The sequence below is a fragment of the Pinus tabuliformis genome, chromosome 2_1 (genome assembly GCF_031772625.1).
Source record: "Pinus tabuliformis cultivar Carrire ecotype Pingquan chromosome 2_1, CPIR1, whole genome shotgun sequence".
NCBI lineage: Eukaryota > Viridiplantae > Streptophyta > Pinopsida > Pinales > Pinaceae > Pinus > Pinus tabuliformis.
This window is the reverse complement of record NC_142299.1, coordinates 174,373,525-174,392,426: the sequence shown is the minus strand read 5'-3', so window position 1 is coordinate 174,392,426 and position 18,902 is coordinate 174,373,525. Positions and strand designations below refer to the sequence as shown.

At 37.5% G+C, this 18,902-nt stretch overlaps 1 pseudogene; it reads left to right on the top strand.

Annotated features, from left to right (window-relative positions):
* The first annotated feature begins 713 nt into the window (after nucleotides 1–713).
* LOC149199271 (70 kDa peptidyl-prolyl isomerase-like) lies at nucleotides 714–8,782 on the top strand (annotated as a pseudogene).
* Nucleotides 8,783–18,902: the final 10,120 nt, after the last annotated feature.

The following is an 18,902-nucleotide window of genomic DNA, read 5'->3' as shown; positions in this document are numbered from 1 at the left end:
AGCGCAACCTGTTTTAGTGATTTCGTAGCGTGCCACGAAATTGGGGATTTGTTCGAATCCATAGCAGCTGTCATGCAAAATAGTTCTGGGGTGGATGCATTTTACAGGTGGCATGTTCTCAAGCTCCTGCATGTATGCTTGTCATCAGTTCTGAATCTGAAGGGAAATATTACGGGTGAAGGAGTGTTTTGAGTGGGATGGGGACTTTTATGCTTTGCATCCACCACTGTTGCCAAGCAGAGACAAGGGAAAAGTCTGAAGTGTTGCAGCCGCAAAACAACCTAATCCCCAAAGGTGCAGATATAACAAGATACAGGGACTACTTGAAGGACCTTGGTAAGAATGAAAGGATTGAAGTGATTGCACTGCCGAGTTCCTTAGTGCAGCGTTCTGTTTTTCAAGATGCACTAGATTTGCTGGTTTCTTTAGATGCTCTGAAGGCACCATCTCATCATAGGGGAAAGTATGAACCAACATTATATGGCAATTTGCTTGGGAGTCTTCCCCTTTCTTTGGAGGCATCAATGCTTGTCATTAAGTTTGGTCAGTGTGAGTTTCTTAGAGAGGGTGCAATAATTGGTTCATTGATGGATGCATGACCAATGCCTATCATACAGCCATTTGGGCAGCAATCTTTGTTCAATAAATATGTGGACAGCTATTACAATGATGCTAATGGATCTGTTGGTTCTTCATATCATACAAAGACACTTATGGCAAATTTTTGTGCAATTCTGTTTTGGCAACGGATTTTGAAGGACAAGCATCGATTGCAACGACTCATTCAAGTGGCTGGCAATGAGATCTTCACAACTCAGACACATGATTTTGCTTCAATTGCTCCTAGGCTTGAGCAGGAGTGGTCTTCTTTCCACCATTTGGTGCCGTCATCACTTCATGCTATTGCTGAGACATGCCCAAGTTTCTCTGCATTTTGGAAGGTCCACCATTGTATTACAATGATTATGATTTCAAGCACACATGCTTTCTCTCTCCAGGACAACTTGAAGCAAACTTGAGTTTTGCCGTTGGCACTGAACTAGCAGATGATATTGTTACAGATGTTTGTATTCAGGCTTCATATGTTGACTCAGGGTCCTTGAATACTTCAAGTATAAGAAATGGGAGCACCCAAAAGAAGTTGATGAAGTTTTGGTTAGATATGAGGCTAGACTGGAGGACGGAACTGCTGTATCAAAATTAGAGGAGGGTGTGGAGTTTTATGTGAAGGATGGATATTTCTGTCCAGCTTTTGCCATAGCTGTCAAAACGATGAAGAAGGGAGAAAAAGTATTGAGTGAAACCTCAGTATGGTTTTGGACATCAAGGACGTGAAGCAATTGGAAATGATGTAGCCGCGCCACCAAATGCAACATTGTTTGTGGATCTTGAGCTTGTGTCTTGGAAGGTTGTCGATGAAGTTACTGATGATAAGAAAGTGCTGAAGAAATCCTGAAGCAAGGAGAAGGTTATGAACGACCTAATGATGGGGTAGTGGTCAAAGTGAAATACACGGGGAAGTTAGAGGATGGCACCATATTTGAGGAAAAGGGATCTGATGAGGAACCATTCGAGTTTATGGCTGGAGAAGAAGCAGTCGAAGCCCTTGAAGGTCACTTGTAATCTCAACAATGCAGCTTGTAAACTCAAATTGAAAGACTATACACAAGCAGGAAAATTATGTACAAAGGTTTTGGAGATTGAATCGCAAAATGTTAAGGCTTTATATAGAAGAGAACAAGCATATATTCAGACAGCATATTTGGAGCTCGCGGAGCTGGACATAAAGAAAGCACTCGAGATTGACCCCAACAACAGGGATGTGAAGCTCGAGTACAGGGCTCTTATAGAGAAACTCTGGAGTACAATAGCAAGTAAATAAAGAAAAAAACATTATTCCTGTGCTCGATTTTCTGATAACAAAAGGTATCAAGGACTGTGATTCAAATGCCTCCGGTGAAATTAGTGGTGCTTTCGAAACCTACTTTTCAGTAGCTAAGCGAATAGGTTTATACCTGGCACGCATATGTCACAAAGAATGAGCTTTCACAAAGAATGCTTGAGGATCACATGGAATGAGTGAAGAGGCCAAATGATGGTAAGGATTTGATTGCCACAAGGCCGCCGTTATTGGTGACACCGGGGACCCATTAAAATATACATCAGGGCCACCTCTAAACATTCTTTGGTGATTAAAGGTCTTATTGAAGATCTCAAGGTGATGATGTCAGCTCCACCATTGTCTGAGGTTCTTCAGGCTCTTTATGATGATAAGAGCGTTTCTCAGGATAAAAATGCTTGTCTGAGTGTGAATTCCTCTCATGAAGTAGAAGCTACGACAAACAGTGGTTTTGATTAGCCTAGTCTACCAGCAGTCCCTTCCAGTGGTAATGTAACGCATCTTAGTGTGGTTGGGAGAGGTGTGTAACGTACAACACCGGTTCCAGTTAATGTCTCAGAACCAGAACCACCCGCCTATGCCTAAAAGATTATTTCCTTTGTTTTCAAGGGAGAATACGCTTATTGTTTCAAATGCACAGCTTGTAAAAAGATCAACAAAACCTACTAATTTAGGATTAGACTCACTGCTTCATCCCTCTTTAATGGATTTTACAGTTTCTGAGCCAGAGTTTTTAAAAGATTCGTCAGAATATCAGAAGTTAGAGGTTTGTCAGTTACCAACTCTCTATTTCAATGAAACTGCAGTAGTTGAATGTTCTCAGAGTTTTTCTACGACTGATGATGGTTCCCCTTCAGAAAGCACAATAATAACCAATGAGTATCTTGTGAAAAAGATGGAGTTTCCTATATCAAATGTTGGAGATGCATCAAAGCCTGAGATGTCCTCTATTTCTGGCAATTTAAGGAGCACTCAAAAGGTTTGTAAGTCGGATAGATGCAGCAGTTGTAAAATGGATGTGGATTTTTTCAAGGAAAGAATCAACAAAAGTTGAAGCATCCTCTTCTTTTAGTTGCAAGGGAATTTCTGTTGGAAAAACAAACACTCAAGTTTCGTTAGAATCTGTGTCGTCTCATATGGCAGACACTGCAGAAGAAGGTTTGACATCCATGAGATTTTCTCAATCTTAACAGATAAAGTGTTCTGAGATGATGCACAATAAGCTGCAAAACTTCTTGGAGAATTTGAAACTGAAAGAGAGACACCTGTCCATCAATACAACCTACAGCACATCAGAAACATGGCAGCGTTCCATACCTAGGGTTATTAAAGAGCTGGGAACATGCTACTACATTTTCGAACAGTGGTGGAAGACAAGGACCGGGAAAACAGGGGTTCTATCCTAATATTATTGAGTCATCAACGCATCCAGCATCCAATGCTAACCTGGAACATTGAATCCTCATCTCATGCTATTACAGCCGCTTCCAGAAAGAGAGCAGATGTCAAAGAATGAAGTTCATTGTAATTAAAGCCATCCAAGCTACCGCTATAGTAATCCACTTGGCAGAGGAGGAATCTTAATTGTAATAAATGCTATGTCCAGCATGATGTAGAATTAGGATCTTATTTGCTTTAGGATTCCAGCGCTGTCAATTAGTGGTCAGCTGTAATTATTAGTTAGTTAAAAGTTAGTAGGTGTCATCATAGGTAATTATTGAGCTCCCCTCACGCTGGAGGAGGGAGCTCGAATCAGGTAGAGTAAGCATTCTATATAGAGCTGAAAGATGAATGTAAAAGGGGTTGGATGTTTTGATAAAGAGAAGACTATTTTGGTTTATGTATAGCAGAGCTCAGTAATACAAATAACTGTTATTTCTTCTCAGGATTCACAATAGATCTTATTGTTCAAATGTGTGATGGTTATTCTCTTTAGTGTTCTTTTACAGTCTTGTTATTGCATAATCACTCAGAACTCATGTTTCATGCTCTGACTTCCTGTATGCTTGGCAAACTGTGTTTCATATAGGCTATGTTTGAACATTAGATGTAAAGTGCCCTGATTTCTATGAAAGGATAGTGCCATTGTTTACTGAGATTTTAGTGACTCCATAAGCCCAATGGGAACTAATTTGATGTTTGTCCAGCCAGCATATTTTATTCATGTGTCTTATAAGAGTTAGCCATCTTTCCTTGTCATTAATCAATATTCATAATCTGTGAGAGAGCCCTCTCAGACTAAGGAGGCTAAGCCTTAGTCCAAAGCTTGGTTTGAAACAGTTACACATAATCTAGCTGATTGGCAGCCTTCAGTGTGTGATTTTGTGATAACATTTTGGTGCGTCTGCCGGGAGTCTGAAGATTACTCATTCCCAAAATTATGAAGCTGAACTTCTGAAGGTAGCAGGAGCTCAAAAGGTTTTTGAGGCTGCAAATCTACCTTGGCGACTCCATTGTTGAAGAATTCAAAATTCATACATTCATGGTGATTCCACTGGAGTTATGAAAGACCCAGAAGCTACCATTCTTAGTTCAAGGTATGCATGCATAGATTTTTCAGGAATTCATGGTTTCCCAAATCATTTTCCCAAGGATGCATATTTTCTAAGGAATGGTCCCAAATTTAATGGAGAAGATTTGAGTTTAACTCTGAAGCATATCTCGGATTTCTGTCATTTTGCTGAGCTTCTTAGAGTTAAACATGAGGATGTTTGCATTATGTTATTTTATGATTCACTTCAAGGGAAATGCAAACAATGGATTGAAAGTTTTCCTATCAAATCCGTTAAGTCATTTCAAGACTTATGGCTTATGTTTTTGGAGGAATGGATAGATAGGTCAAAGGTGGTGGCAAACTCTCCTTCAATTGAGGGTTTCAAACAATGGAATGATGATCATATTAATGAAGAAATAGGTGAAATTTTTTCTTTGTCCTTGTCCTCGTATCTAAAGTCATTTGACTATAAAGCAGAGGATAAGATGAGATTTTTGGATGAAGTAGCTGAGGACATTGAGAAAGAAATTGAAGGTTTAGAAGGTCAGATTCAGGCATACAGTTTTCATAATCATGATCATTATTTTCAGAAGCTTTCTATGGCAGAACACAAGGAGAGAGTGTTGTTTCCTTTCTCTTTCACGATTAAGGAGCTGCACACTATTGTTGAAGATCAGTTTGCACACACTGCTGTTGAAGATCAGTTTGCACAACCAGAAAGTTACAAGAAAAATCAAGCTGATCATGTATTCTGGGATCCTATAGCTGATTACATGGAAGAGTTTTACACTCCAGTATTTCAGTTTTCCTATAAATATCAGAGACAATTCCAGTGGCAGCGGTCATCACACTATCATATTGGCTCTGAGCTCCGATGCAGTCAAAGAAGTCAAATATCAGATAAAACAGAGGATTGGCTACATTGGAAATTTCATATTGATTGAGCAGAAGGAAGTTTGAATTGTTAGGCTAGGTAGGTAGGAAAATGCAAATAAGCTCAAGGTTGACTGAGCATTTATTTTTCAGTAGATGTAGATTTCTTTCTCCTACAGTGATCATCAAGTTTAAGCCCGAGGTGAAGGCCCAAGGAGCTGGAAAGGGATGCTTGTCAAGCTAATTTCTGTTTGTCATAAATGGATAAGGCACTGGAACTGCAGGTTCTTAGTGCACCACAAGGGCACACTATCCCAAGTGGAGCCACTGTTATCTCTCAAAATTCTGTTTCCAAAAAATTGCTCAGATTAGCTTAAAGACAAAGTGTTTTCGCAGCGCATGAATCCTTTAGCAGTTTCGCAGCGCAACCTGTTTTAGTGATTTCGTAGCGTGCTACGAAATTGGGGATTTGTTCGAATCCATAGCAGCTGTCATGCAAAATAGTTCTGGGGTGGATGCATTTTACAGGTGGCATGTTCTCAAGCTCCTGCATGTATGCTTGTCATCAGTTCTGAATCTGAAGGGAAATATTACGGGTGAAGGAGTGTTTTGAGTGGGATGGTGACTTTTATGCTTTGCATCCACCACTGTTGCCAAGCAGAGACAAGGGAAAAGTCTGAAGTGTTGCAGCCGCAAAACAACCTAATCCCCAAAGGTGCAGATATAACAAGATACAGGGACTACTTGAAGGACCTTGGTAAGAATGAAAGGATTGAAGTGATTGCACTGCCGAGTTCCTTAGTGCAGCGTTCTGTTTTTCAAGATGCACTAGATTTGCTGGTTTCTTTAGATGCTCTGAAGGCACCATCTCATCATAGGGGAAAGTATGAACCAACATTATATGGAAATTTGCTTGGGAGTCTTCCCCTTTCTTTGGAGGCATCAATGCTTGTCATTAAGTTTGGTCAGTGTGAGTTTCTTAGAGAGGGTGCAATAATTGGTTCATTGATGGATGCATGACCAATGCCTATCATACAGCCATTTGGGCAGCAATCTTTGTTCAATAAATATGTGGACAGCTATTACAATGATGCTAATGGATCTGTTGGTTCTTCATATCATACAAAGACACTTATGGCAAATTTTTGTGCAATTCTGTTTTGGCAACGGATTTTGAAGGATAAGCATCGATTGCAATGACTCATTCAAGTGGCTGGCAATGAGATCTTCACAACTCAGACGCATGATTTTGCTTCAATTGCTCCTAGGCTTGAGCAGGAGTGGTCTTCTTTCCACCATTTGGTGCCGTCATCACTTCATGCTATTGCTGAGACATGCCCAAGTTTCTCTGCATTTTGGAAGGTCCACCATTGTATTACAATGATTATGATTTCAAGCACACATGCTTTCTCTCTCCGGGACAACTTGAAGCAAACTTGAGTTTTGCCGTTGGCACTGAACTAGCAGATGATATCGTTACAGATGTTTGTATTCAGGCTTCATATGCTGACCCAGGGTCCTTGAATACTTCAAGTATAAGAAATGGGAGCACCCAAAAGAAGCTGATGAAGTTTTGGTTAAATATGAGGCTAGACTGGAGGACGAAACTGCTGTATCAAAATCAGAGGAGGGTGTGGAGTTTTATGTGAAGGATGGATATTTCTGTCCAGCTTTTGCCATATCTTTCAAAACGATGAAGAAGGGAGAAAAAGTATTGTTGACAGTGAAGCCTCAGTATGGTTTTGGACATCAAGGACGTGAAGCAATTGGAAATGATGTAGCTGCGCCACCAAATGCAACATTGTTTGTGGATCTTGAGCTTGTGTCTTGGAAGGTTGTCGATGAAGTTACTGATGATAAGAAAGTGCTGAAGAAATCCTGAAGCAAGGAGAAGGTTATGAACGACCTAATGATGGGGCAGTGGTCAAAGTGAAATACACGGGGAAGTTAGAGGATGGCACCATATTTGAGGAAAAGGGATCTAATGAGGAACCATTTGAGTTTATGGCTGGAGAAGAAGCAGTCGAAGCCCTTGAAGGTCACTTGTAATCTCAACAATGCAGCTTGTAAACTCAAATTGAAAGACTATACACAAGCAGGAAAATTATGTACAAAGGTTTTGGAGATTGAATCACAAAATGTTAAGGCTTTATATAGAAGAGCACAAGCATATATTCAGACAGCAGATTTGGAGCTCGCAGAGCTAGACATAAAGAAAGCACTCGAGATTGACCCCAACAACAGGGATGTGAAGCTCGAGTACAGGTCTCTTATAGAGAAACTCTGGAGTACAATAGCAAGTAAATAAAGAAAAAAACATTATTCCTGTGCTCAATTTTCTGATAACAAAAGGTATCAAGGACTGTGATTCAAATGCCTCCGATGAAATTAGTGGTGCTTTCGAAACCTACTTTTCAGTAGCTAAGCAAATAGCTTTATACCTGGCACGCATATGTCACAAAGAATGAGCTTTCACAAAGAATGCTTGAGGATCACATGGAATGAGTGAAGAGGCCAAATGATGGTAAGGATCTGATTGCCACAAGGCCGCCGTTATTGGTGACACCGGGGACCCATTAAAATATACATCGGGGCCACCTCTAAACATTCTTTGGTGATTAAAGGTCTTATTGAAGATCTCAAGGCGATGATGTCAGCTCCACCGTTGTCTGAGGTTCTTCAGGCTCTTTATGATGATAAGAGCGTTTCTCAGGATAAAAATGCTTGTATGAGTGTGAATTCCTCTCATGAAGTAGAAGCTACGACAAACAGTGGTTTTGATCAGCCTAGTCTACCAGCAGTCCCTTCCAGTGGTAATGTAACGCATCTTAGTGTGGTTGGGAGAGGTGTGTAACGTACAACACCGGTTCCAGTTGATGTCTCAGAACCAGAACCACCCGCCTACGCCTAAAAGATTATTTCCTTTGTTTTCAAGGGAGAATACGCTTATTGTTTCAAATGCACAGCTTGTAAAAAGATCAACAAGACCTACTAATTTAGGATTAAACTCACTGCTTCATCCCTCTTTAATGGATTTTACAGTTTCTGAGCCAGAGTTTTTAAAAGATTCGTCAGAATATCAGAAGTTAGAGGTTTGTCAGTTACCAACTCTCTATTTCAATGAAACTGCAGTAGTTGAATGTTCTCAGAGTTTTTCTATGACTAATGATGGTTCCCCTTCAGAAAGCACAATAATAACCAATGAGTATCTTGTGAAAAAGATGGAGTTTCCTATATCAAATGTTGCAGATGCATCAAAGCCTGAGATGTCCTCTATTTCTGGCAATTTAAGGAGCACTCAAAAGGTTTGTAAGTTGGATAGATGCAGCAGTTGTAAAATGGATGTGGATTTTTCAAGGAAAGAATCAACAAAAGTTGAAGCATCCTCTGCTTTTAGTTGCAAGGGAATTTCTGTTGGAAAAACAAACACTCAAGTTTCGTTAGAATCTGTGTCGTCTCATATGGCAGACACTGCAGAAGAAGGTTTGACATCCATGAGATTTTCTCAATCTTAACAAGTAAAGTGTTCTGAGATGATGCACAATAAGCTGCAAAACTTCTTGGAGAATTTGAAACTAAAAGAGAGACACCTGTCCATCAATACAACCTACAGCACATCAAAAACATGGCAGTGTTCCATACCTAGGGTTATTAAAGAGCTGGGAACATGCTGCTACATTTTCGAAGAGTGGTGGAAGACAAGGACCGGGAAAACAGGGGTTCTATCCTAATATTATTGAGTCATCAACGCATCCAGCATCCAATGCTAACCTGGAACATTGAATCCTCATCTCATGCTATTACAGCCGCTTCCAGAAAGAGAGCAGATGTCAAAGAATGAATTTCATTGTAATTAAAGCCATCCAAGCTACCGCTATATTAATCCACTTGGTAGAGGAGGAATCTTAATTGTAATAAATGCTATGTCCAGCATGATGTAGAATTAGGATCTTATTTGCTTTAGGATTCCAGTGCTGTCAATTAGTGGTCAGCTGTAATTATTAGTTAGTTAAAAGTTAGTAGGTGTCATCATAGGTAATTATTGAGCTCCCCTCACGCTGGAGGAGGGAGCTCGAATCAGGTAGAGTAAGCATTCTATATAGAGCTAAAAGATGAATGTAAAAGGGGTTGGATGTTTTGATAAAGAAGAAGACTATTTTGGTTTATGTATAGCAGAGCTCAGTAATACAAATAACTGTTATTTCTTCTCAGGATTCACAATAGATCTTATTGTTCAAATGTGTGATGGTTATTCTCTTTAGTGTTCTTTTACAGTCTTGTTATTGCATAATCACTCAGAACTCATGTTTCATGCTCTGACTTCCTGTATGCTTGGCAAACTGTGTTTCATATAGGTTATGTTTGAACATTAGATGTAAAGTGCCCTGATTTCTATGAAAGGATAGTGCCATTGTTTACTGAGATTTTAGTGACTCCATAAGCCCAATGGGAACTAATTTGATATTTGTCCAGCCAGCATATTTTCTTCATGTGTCTTATAAGAGTTAGCCATCTTTCCTTGTCATTAATCAATATTCATAATCTGTGAGAGAGCCCTCTCAGACTAAGGAGGCTAAGCCTTAGTCCAAAGCTTGGTTTGAAATAGTTACACATAATCTTGCTGATTGGCAGCCTTCAGTGTGTGATTTTGTGATAACAGTATAAATGATTTCTTCTGCTTTGTGTATAATTGTCTTTTCCTTCTGAATAAAGCCTTTTGAGTAGATTTCTTTGCGAAACTTGGAGTAAATAGGTTTTGGAACTTGTACCAAAAATGTTTATCCAAGCTTCTGGCCTTCTAATCACCTGCAAAATAAAACAATTTATTAATAAAAACACAGGTTGGCAGGGAGGTGATAATGGTTTTAGGGAATAGGAAAGTCTATGGACAAATTCTGGAGTGTGTTCAGGAGGTAAACAACAGTGAAATTGGGTTGTAGATGCTCAGGGCGGCGCAGGAAGGCTTAGGCGGCTTTTAGTGAAAAACGAGCGAAAAGAGTGAAAATGAGGGTCATTGGTGTTTTAACGGGTAACATTTAAAATTTGGCACGGAATTCGATAAGTGAACAATGGATGGTTTCGACCTACGCGGGGAGGCAGTATTAAGGTTCATCGCACCGCTTTTGGCACTCGGGCGGTTTTTTTATGAGATCACGCGAGTTAACCTAAAGCTGCCACGTAATCAAAAGGGGCCCGAGAAAAACCACAAATCTCGTGTTCTCTTGGGCTTTTAACTATAGGACATCAGGAGTGCGTGATATGGATGTGGGTCGTTGGATTTTGAAGTAGGTGATCGAAGGGATGTCGCGCGGTCGAGCTGCACAGAAGGAAATTGGGCAAAGATTAATGGGGCACGGGGGATAATTACAAATGGTTTGTAATTATTTAATGATATAAAGCAGGGTTTTAAATATAATGAACGGGTTTAATACAGTGGGACTAGGGTTAAATGCAGCGAGGTTTTGTTAACTGCACCAAGGGGGTGGGTTAAAAGGTTTTATATCGGGAAAATGTGAATTTGTGGAGTTAATTAAAATAAAGCGGGGGGAAGAAAAAACTTTAGGATAAAGAGTCTTTATAGGTTAAATGGTTTTTGTCGGGAAAAATATGGATTGGCAGAGTTAATTAAACAATGTGGGGAGGGAGAGGGAATTTAAACTTAGAATAAAGGCGTTTTATGGGTTTTTGGGTGAAATAAGGAAATTAATCAGGGGAAAGTGATTTCTTCATAGGGGAATGGGCTTCACACTAGGGAAAAGGGATTTTGGGTTGGGAAATGACCTTTGGAGGGTAATTTGCTAGGGAAATGTGTGAAACCAAGGGGCAAGGGTGAAAAAGAAGGGAAAAGGGTGTTTTAACAAGAAATGATGGGATAATGGGGAAATTAGTAAGTATGTAGTAGAAGATGAAATGAAATGAGGGGAAGTTAATTAAATCATCTTGTGAACATCCTTTCACTTTCATAACTACTCCTGCACATTGAAACATTGGACTAAGCATGATGAATGTGCTTATGCTTCACCAACCTTGTATTTCTGCAACCTTTCTTCTACCTACCCTAACATTTTTTCTTCACTTTGTTGGGTGCATTTAAGCTAGCAACCCAATATTTATTTTCATGAATAATCTACCTCTATACCTTATTCTATCCATTGGCTCAGATTAAACTATTGAGCCAATTTTATTTTGTACCTATGACCATCAATTTGAAACAAATCCAATTATGAGTTAAACTGTATAATTGGATTAAATAAAGTAGTGTGGCATCTAAACAAATTGCACACAACTATTATTTTCAAAAGTGAATTAGAGTAAAAGTAGCGGCATTTAGATTTGCAGCACTTTCAGAGTTTATTGCTTTTTTTGTTTTCTCTCTAACTTAACATTTTATTTTTGCCTTCATTTTTAGGGAATTTATTCTAACATTTTCTTTCATATGGACATATTTATCAAAATATTTCCTAACATTTTTATTCAGTATTCTTTTTTTCCATATCCTAGCTTAACATTTTTTGAAAAATATTTTCAGTTTTTGGACTAATTTATTTTAACTTACCAAAACCAAAAAATGCTACAACATCGACTCCATATGGGGACTTCTTTCTCCTGTAGAATGCAGAGAAAATGCAGATCCATGTGCCTTCTCCTTGGGCTATGGAGTCTTTTCTTGTAAATAATCACACTGGCATCTTGAAAAGTAAAAGAAACTAGAGTTTTTACAATGGTAGTAATGAAATCTACTTCAACTTCTCAGTACTGAATGTAATGTTTGAGAAGCCTTCCATTTATAGGATAAGTGGAATATATCTCCTCAAGATTTTGTAGCACAAAAGTGTTGTTTTCCTTCACTTCAGCAATTGCTAAAGGTCCAAACCACAGGTTGTCAAATTTGCCATGTTTTCCCTTTTCTTCTCTCCTAGAATCCCATCTTATAACTAGATCACCTTCCTTGAAGTCCCTTTCCCTGGCTCTTCTGTCAAACAGGCTCTTCATATTATTTTGATACTTTTTCAATTTGTATTGAACTTCATTTCTGTTTTAATTTAGTTCAATAATTTGATTTATTCTCCTTGAAAAATCATCAGGTTCATCTGTTGAATTTTGCAGGAATTTTAAAATAGGGAAGGCCAAATTGGTAGGGAAGATTGCATCTTTCCATGGAAAGGAGATTTTCCAGTAGATCTCTTTGGAGTAATTCTATTTTCCCATACTGCATAAATTAAATGATAGTCCCAACTCTTTTTAGGATCTACTAGAGTATTTTTCATTACCTTTACCAGACTTTTATTTGAGGATTCTGCAAGGCCATTACCTTGTGGGTAATATGGAGTTGAATGATGTAACATAATCTGATATTTCTGGAAAAACTCAATCATTTTAACTCTATAAAAAGTTGTTGCATTACCAGTGACAATTTGAGTTGGGAAACCAAATCTAGATGATGTTCTCTTCAATAAATTTGATTACTACTGAATCAGTAGCATTTCTCACTGGAATTGCTTCCACCCATTTAGTGAAGTAGTTTGTTGAAGTGAGGATCCATCTATGATGATTACTTGAACTGGAATGAATCTCTCCAACAAAATCTAATGCCCATTGGAGAAAAGGTTCTGAGACTATTGATGGAACCAATGGAAGAGCTACTAATTTTTGCTTACCATCAAACATATGACAAGGAACACAACCTCTAACATTTTCTCCTACTTGTAAGAACAATGTTGGCCAATAAAATCCTCCCCTTAATATCTTATATGTTGTTGCTCTCCAAGCATAATGTCCTCCACAAAATCCTGTATGAAACTGGTCAATGATTCCTTCAATTTCTGATTCTGTTAAACATAATAACAAAATATTCAGTGGGTCTTTCCAGTACAAATTTGTATTTATGATACAATACTTGACTAATTTTAGTTTGAGAGTTTTACATTGGCTTTTGGAGAATGATGTTATACACTCAAAATGGATCAAGAAATTTACAATGTCTTGGTACCAATTTGACAACAAAAATTTGTCATCAATGTATAAAGGGCAGATCTGATCTTAAGGTAAAGGTTCTTGTGGATTCTTTTCTTCAGGATGAAGGGAAGGTTCTTGTGAATTCTCCCCTCCTGCAAGGACAGAATGTTCTTGTGTATTCTTCTTATTTGAATTTTGAGAAGGTTCTTGTGGATTCTTCCCTTGTATCTCTAAAACAGAATTGATTCCGAGCACTTTACAGTTGGATTTAGCTAGAATCTTAGCTAATCCTTGGCCTTTTACTAGCTTTGTAGTTTTGATAGTTAGATCAAACTCCAGTATTTGAGTGATCCATCTACCTCTCTTTCCATCAGTGTCTGGTTGAGTTAAAATGCTTTTCACAGCACTGTTAGGAACATAAGCAGTAATAGGAAAATGTAGGACATACATCCTGAATGATTTCAGGGCTTGAATAAGGGCATATGCTTACTTCTCAATTATGTCATACTTAAGCTCGGCATATCTCATAACCTTACTGAAAAAGGCTATGGGTTGGTCATGGGAATCTTCATTCTTTTGTAGTAGAACAACAACGAGGGTTGTTTCTAAGGCAAAGGAAAATATATTGAATGGTTTAGTGTAATCAGGGTTGGCCAAGGTGGGAGCTTCAAAGATAGCTTTCTTTATCTGATCAAATGCATGCCTGGAAGAGACAAGCCATTTAACTTCATGATCTTTCCGAAGCATGTCAGTTATATCTTTTACAATCTCAACATAATTTGGGATGAATCTCCTTAAAAAATTAATCTTGCCTAGAAAAGCTTGAATCTCCTTCTTGTTTCTAGGTAAGGTCAATGTTTTAATGGCAGACACACGCTTGGGATCAATCACCACTCCTTTTTTTGAAATTATATGGCCTAACAGTTTTCCTTCTTTGATAGAAAACATATACTTTTTAGGATTCAATGATATTCTGAATTTTCTACACCTATCAAAAAACTTCATCAAGTGCTTTAGATGTTTCTGATCAGATTTAGAAAAACCAATTATGTCATCAAGATAAATGACCACAAATTTATTTACCTGACCCACAAAAGCTATGTCCATAGCTCTCTAAAATGTTGCTCCAGCATTGGATAAGCAAAATGGCATTCTAGCATACATGATTGTACCCCAGGGTGTAATAAAGGTTGTCTTTTCTCTGTCTGTTGAATCAATGTTTACCTTATTATAGCCTAAAAAACCATCAAGCATAGAAAGTCTTTGTGCTCATGAAACCATTTGAAGTAACTTATCCATTTTGGGCAAAGGATAGTTATCCTTTAATGAGGCTTTGTTCAAATTTCTAAAGTCCACATAGAGTCTAATTTCTCCATTCTTCTTCCTAATAGGAACTAAATTTGCAACCCAATTAGAATATCTAAGAGGGAGAATGATCTGGGCATCTAGAATTTTCTTAATTTCCTTTTCTACAGTTGGTAGAAGAGCTGGATTGATTCTCCTAAGTTTCTGTTGATAAGGAACTGCTTCTGGCTTTAAAGGAATCTTATGTTGTATTAATGAAGTATCATAGGTTTTTAGATCACCATAGGTCCATGCAAAAACGTCCTTATAATTTTGAAGTAACTTAAGATATTGAGCTTTGATCTCAGGATCTAGAGATGCACATATTTTGATGTTTTTAATATCATCATTTGTTCCAATATTAATTTCTTCTATGTCATCTTGTGAAGAAATGGACTAAGGGTTTCGGAGGACATCATTTTGATCAAACAATTTTTCTAAAGGAATGAGGCCTTCGGGAATAAAATTGTTAGACAATTGAATAATGTCATGATCAACAATTTTTGAATTGAAACTTGAAGTATCATTTCGATTTGTATTTTCATTTATTCTTGTTCTATCTTCATCAATTTGTTGAACTGAAAATTCATCTATAACCTGCAAAAAATATTTCAAATGTTCATCATCTTCAAATATCTGCCAATGTTTTAGATTGTCTGGGATGGATGGTCTGTACTTGACTTGTATTTGATAGAGTACATTGGTCTGATTTTAAATGAACTAGCAGAAACAGCTAAGGCATCTACATGAATATTCTGATTTCTTGGAATATAAGTCAAATTAAAAGCATTAAATAAGTTTTCAACTGAATCCCAAACTTCATTTCGATAAGACCTAAGTATAGGATGCTTAATATGGAAAATATTTCTCACTTGTTTGAAAATAAGTTCTGAATCAGTAAAAACACTTAAGTTTTGAACCTTTAAGCTTTTGGCTAATTTTAGTTCCAAAAGGAAATATTCATATTCAGCCACATTACTTGTAACTTCAAATTCGAGTTTGCATGATTGGGTGATATTTTGTTTTTCTGGTGAAATTAAAACTACCCCAGATCCTGCTCCATCTTTTGTAAAAGAACCATCAAAAAATAGTTTCCATACATCATTTTGATTTGGTATAGGACTTTCAATTACATCTTCTATTTTAACTTGAGTTTCATGTATTTGGTTTGAAGAAAGTTGAAAGCAACCAAAATCCTTATGAATTGCATAAATGGGATGGTTCCTTGGCTAGTATGTTTTTCAAACAGTGTGCACAAACCTTACCTCTCTATATAACCTTAGTTGTTCTCTCCCATAAACTGGAATAGTGGCATAAGACATATCCATCTGAAGATTTCTCCCTAATTTGGCACAACAAGACCTAGAAAGGAGCATTCCAAATTTGGAGGAATATCTGTGACAACTACATCAAGAACTACACTTTAAATTGGAATTTGGGCAAGGGTGACTACTAAATCCTTAATCAATTCTAAGCAGGGTACCCTTTTAGAATCAAAGGTGTACAAGTCATGATAGGATCTAGTTATGTCAAGTTTCAAATGGTCCATGATAGTTTTTGGCATGAGGTTATGTGATGCTCCAGAATCAAGCATACAATTATATAACATGGAATCATTTGTCCTAAGAGTTACATAGAAAGGAGGCACTATTTCATCTATCATATCTGAGCTAGGACCAAAGACAACTACTGGTTTTGCATCTTGCAGACTAATAATATCACTTTTAGCATCAACCGAGGTGTTTTGTATCCATTTGGAGACGAGATTTTTATACAGAGTGTTTTTGGAAAATTTTGAAAGTGGAATTGGGATTTTAACTCTTTCTAACTCTTTTTCAACATTAAATGTAGTCAAAGCGTTTTATCATTTTGAGCAGTATCAATTGACTAATTTAATGGTCGAATAACAGTTGTTTGAGTTTCAACAACTTTGGTACGATGTTCAATCATTGGAGTTTCCTTAGGAGGTCTTCCAGGGCTGGGTCTGGGCCTAAGATCATATCTCTTGTTCAACTCTGCAATTAAAAATTCATAGAAGGCATGGTATTTAGAAACCTGTGAGGATTCTTGATCTTGTTGAACCTAATTTTGTTGTGAGAGAGGAATAATAACTATTTGATTAGAAGAATTATCCATGTTATTGATATCTTCAGTAATAGTCATAGTATTTTCATCAGGTTGTTGGTCATCTATCAGTAAAGGAGTGGGAACCTGTTGATCATTACTAGGTCTCTGAAGAATTTGTAATTGTGGATTCCTTTTATACTAACCTTGATTTTGATTTTGGGGTCTAGTAACTGTTTGTTGAACTATCCTAGGTTGAGTCTCAATCTTGGAAATTCTATTAGATAGATTTCTAAGAAGAGAAGTTATTTCATCTATTTTAGAATCTTCTGTTTTAGTCTTAGAAGAACTAGAGGAACTAGAGGCCTCTTGAATAGATTTGAGTTTTCTTTGGGCCTTTTCCTCTTTAGCTTTCAAGGAAGTCGAAGCAGCCCTATTTTCTTCCACCTCTATAGCATTTGTTTGCATATCTTCAAGAGTTCTTGAAGTTCTCTCTCTTAGCATTACAACAAAATCATTGTCAAAGGCTTTAGAAAACCTAGACTTAGCTACTGCTACAGGGGGTTTACAATCAAGGGGCATTTTATGATAAAGTTTATTGAACCTTTTGATAAAATCTGATACAGGTTCACCAAAGTTTCTTTTAAGTTCTTCAAACTCAATCAAAAAGTAAAGAGGATATTTATTTACACCCCATTGATTTTTAAATATGTTTGTAAGCTCTTCCCAATTTCTAATGGAATTTACAGGTAACTGCCTAAACCAGATTCTTACATTTCCTTCAAGTGACTGTACAAACAATCTCATGTAAACATTTTCTTGTTCGATATTCATGTTGTCTGCAAAGTCTAGAAAATCTTGAAGATGGTCCTCAATTGAGGGACTAGTTTCTCCATTATACCTGGGAAGGTATTTCAAGTACCCAGCTGGGAATGCATCAAGGTTAGCAGGTAAGACTAAAGTTGCATATCTAGCATGTACAATAGGTCGGAATGCCATAGTAGAAGGTGGTGTATGAGGTGTTTGTGTGGATGAAGAAGAAGATGATGAAGAAGAGGTAGAAGAAGGTAATTGAGGGGGTGTGTGACTATGTGGAGGTGAAGAAGAAGAAGATGAAGAAGAGGTAGAAGAAGGTAATTGAGGGGGTGTGTGACTATGTGGAGGTGAAGAAGGAGGGGATCTCCTAAATAACTTTAAAGGAGTCTTAAGAACTAACTTTTGGACCTATGAATGAATACCCTCTTTTGTTTCAAAGAGTGGATTTGAATATACAGAGAGGGTCTCTTCAAGTTGTTCAGAAGTAGAAGCTTCAGGTCATTCAGAAGTGGAAGGAAATGAATAAGTGGTAGGGGATATGAAATCTGTGGGTTTGTATTCAGGTAAATGAACACCCAAGTCAGACTTAGTTTTAGGTGATCCTAGTGGTAGTGGGGGTTCTTGATGCGTTTCAAAAGAATGAATGAGGAAAGTTGAATCTAAATCAACTCCCCTATCTAATAGTTCAGAAACCCTAGGAGGTATTTGTGTCCAATCAGGATTGGATGGAATATTACTAAAAGGATCAAATGATACTAAATCTTCATACTGCAAGGCTGAAGAGGAAGAAGAAGATGGTTGATGTCTCCTTTTAGAACTGGCTTTTCTCAGAATTTTTCAGGATCTGACAGAGGATTAACTAAGTTAGATTCCAAATGAGATCTGGTGTGCTTAAAAGGTGCCAGTTTGGGCTAGTGGAGTCGCCAGGTGAAGGATTTTAACCTTTCTAGACCTTTAATCACCTTAAAGGAATAGAATAAATATCGTTGCCCCAAGAAAACTTAATGAAATTTGAATCCCATAGCAACGACGCCAGATTGATGTTGTATCTCTGAGATGATAATGGTCAACTATCATGCCAGAGCATCTAAGATAATTGTTTTGGGGGTTTTGTTTTAATTTGGAGGACCAATGTATGAAACAGATGTAACACTGTAATGCCTAACCTTGTGAATAATATTAATATCAAAGCAAAGGGTTGCTATAAAATTTCACACAGTGATATAGCTTGTATGGTGGCAAGCAGAAACAGAGAAATAATATGATTATCACAGTTTTCAAATTGAAAATTAAATAATCATAAGTATGAAAACCTTTAAACTATGTTCAGAAGGTTTAAGAGAATATGCTTAAGCTTACAAAAGATGCTGATGATTTATTGATTCAGAGGGAATTAATTAAACAAACAGTCCATTAATTCATTCTCTTTATAGATTATCACTTCAGAAGCTTATA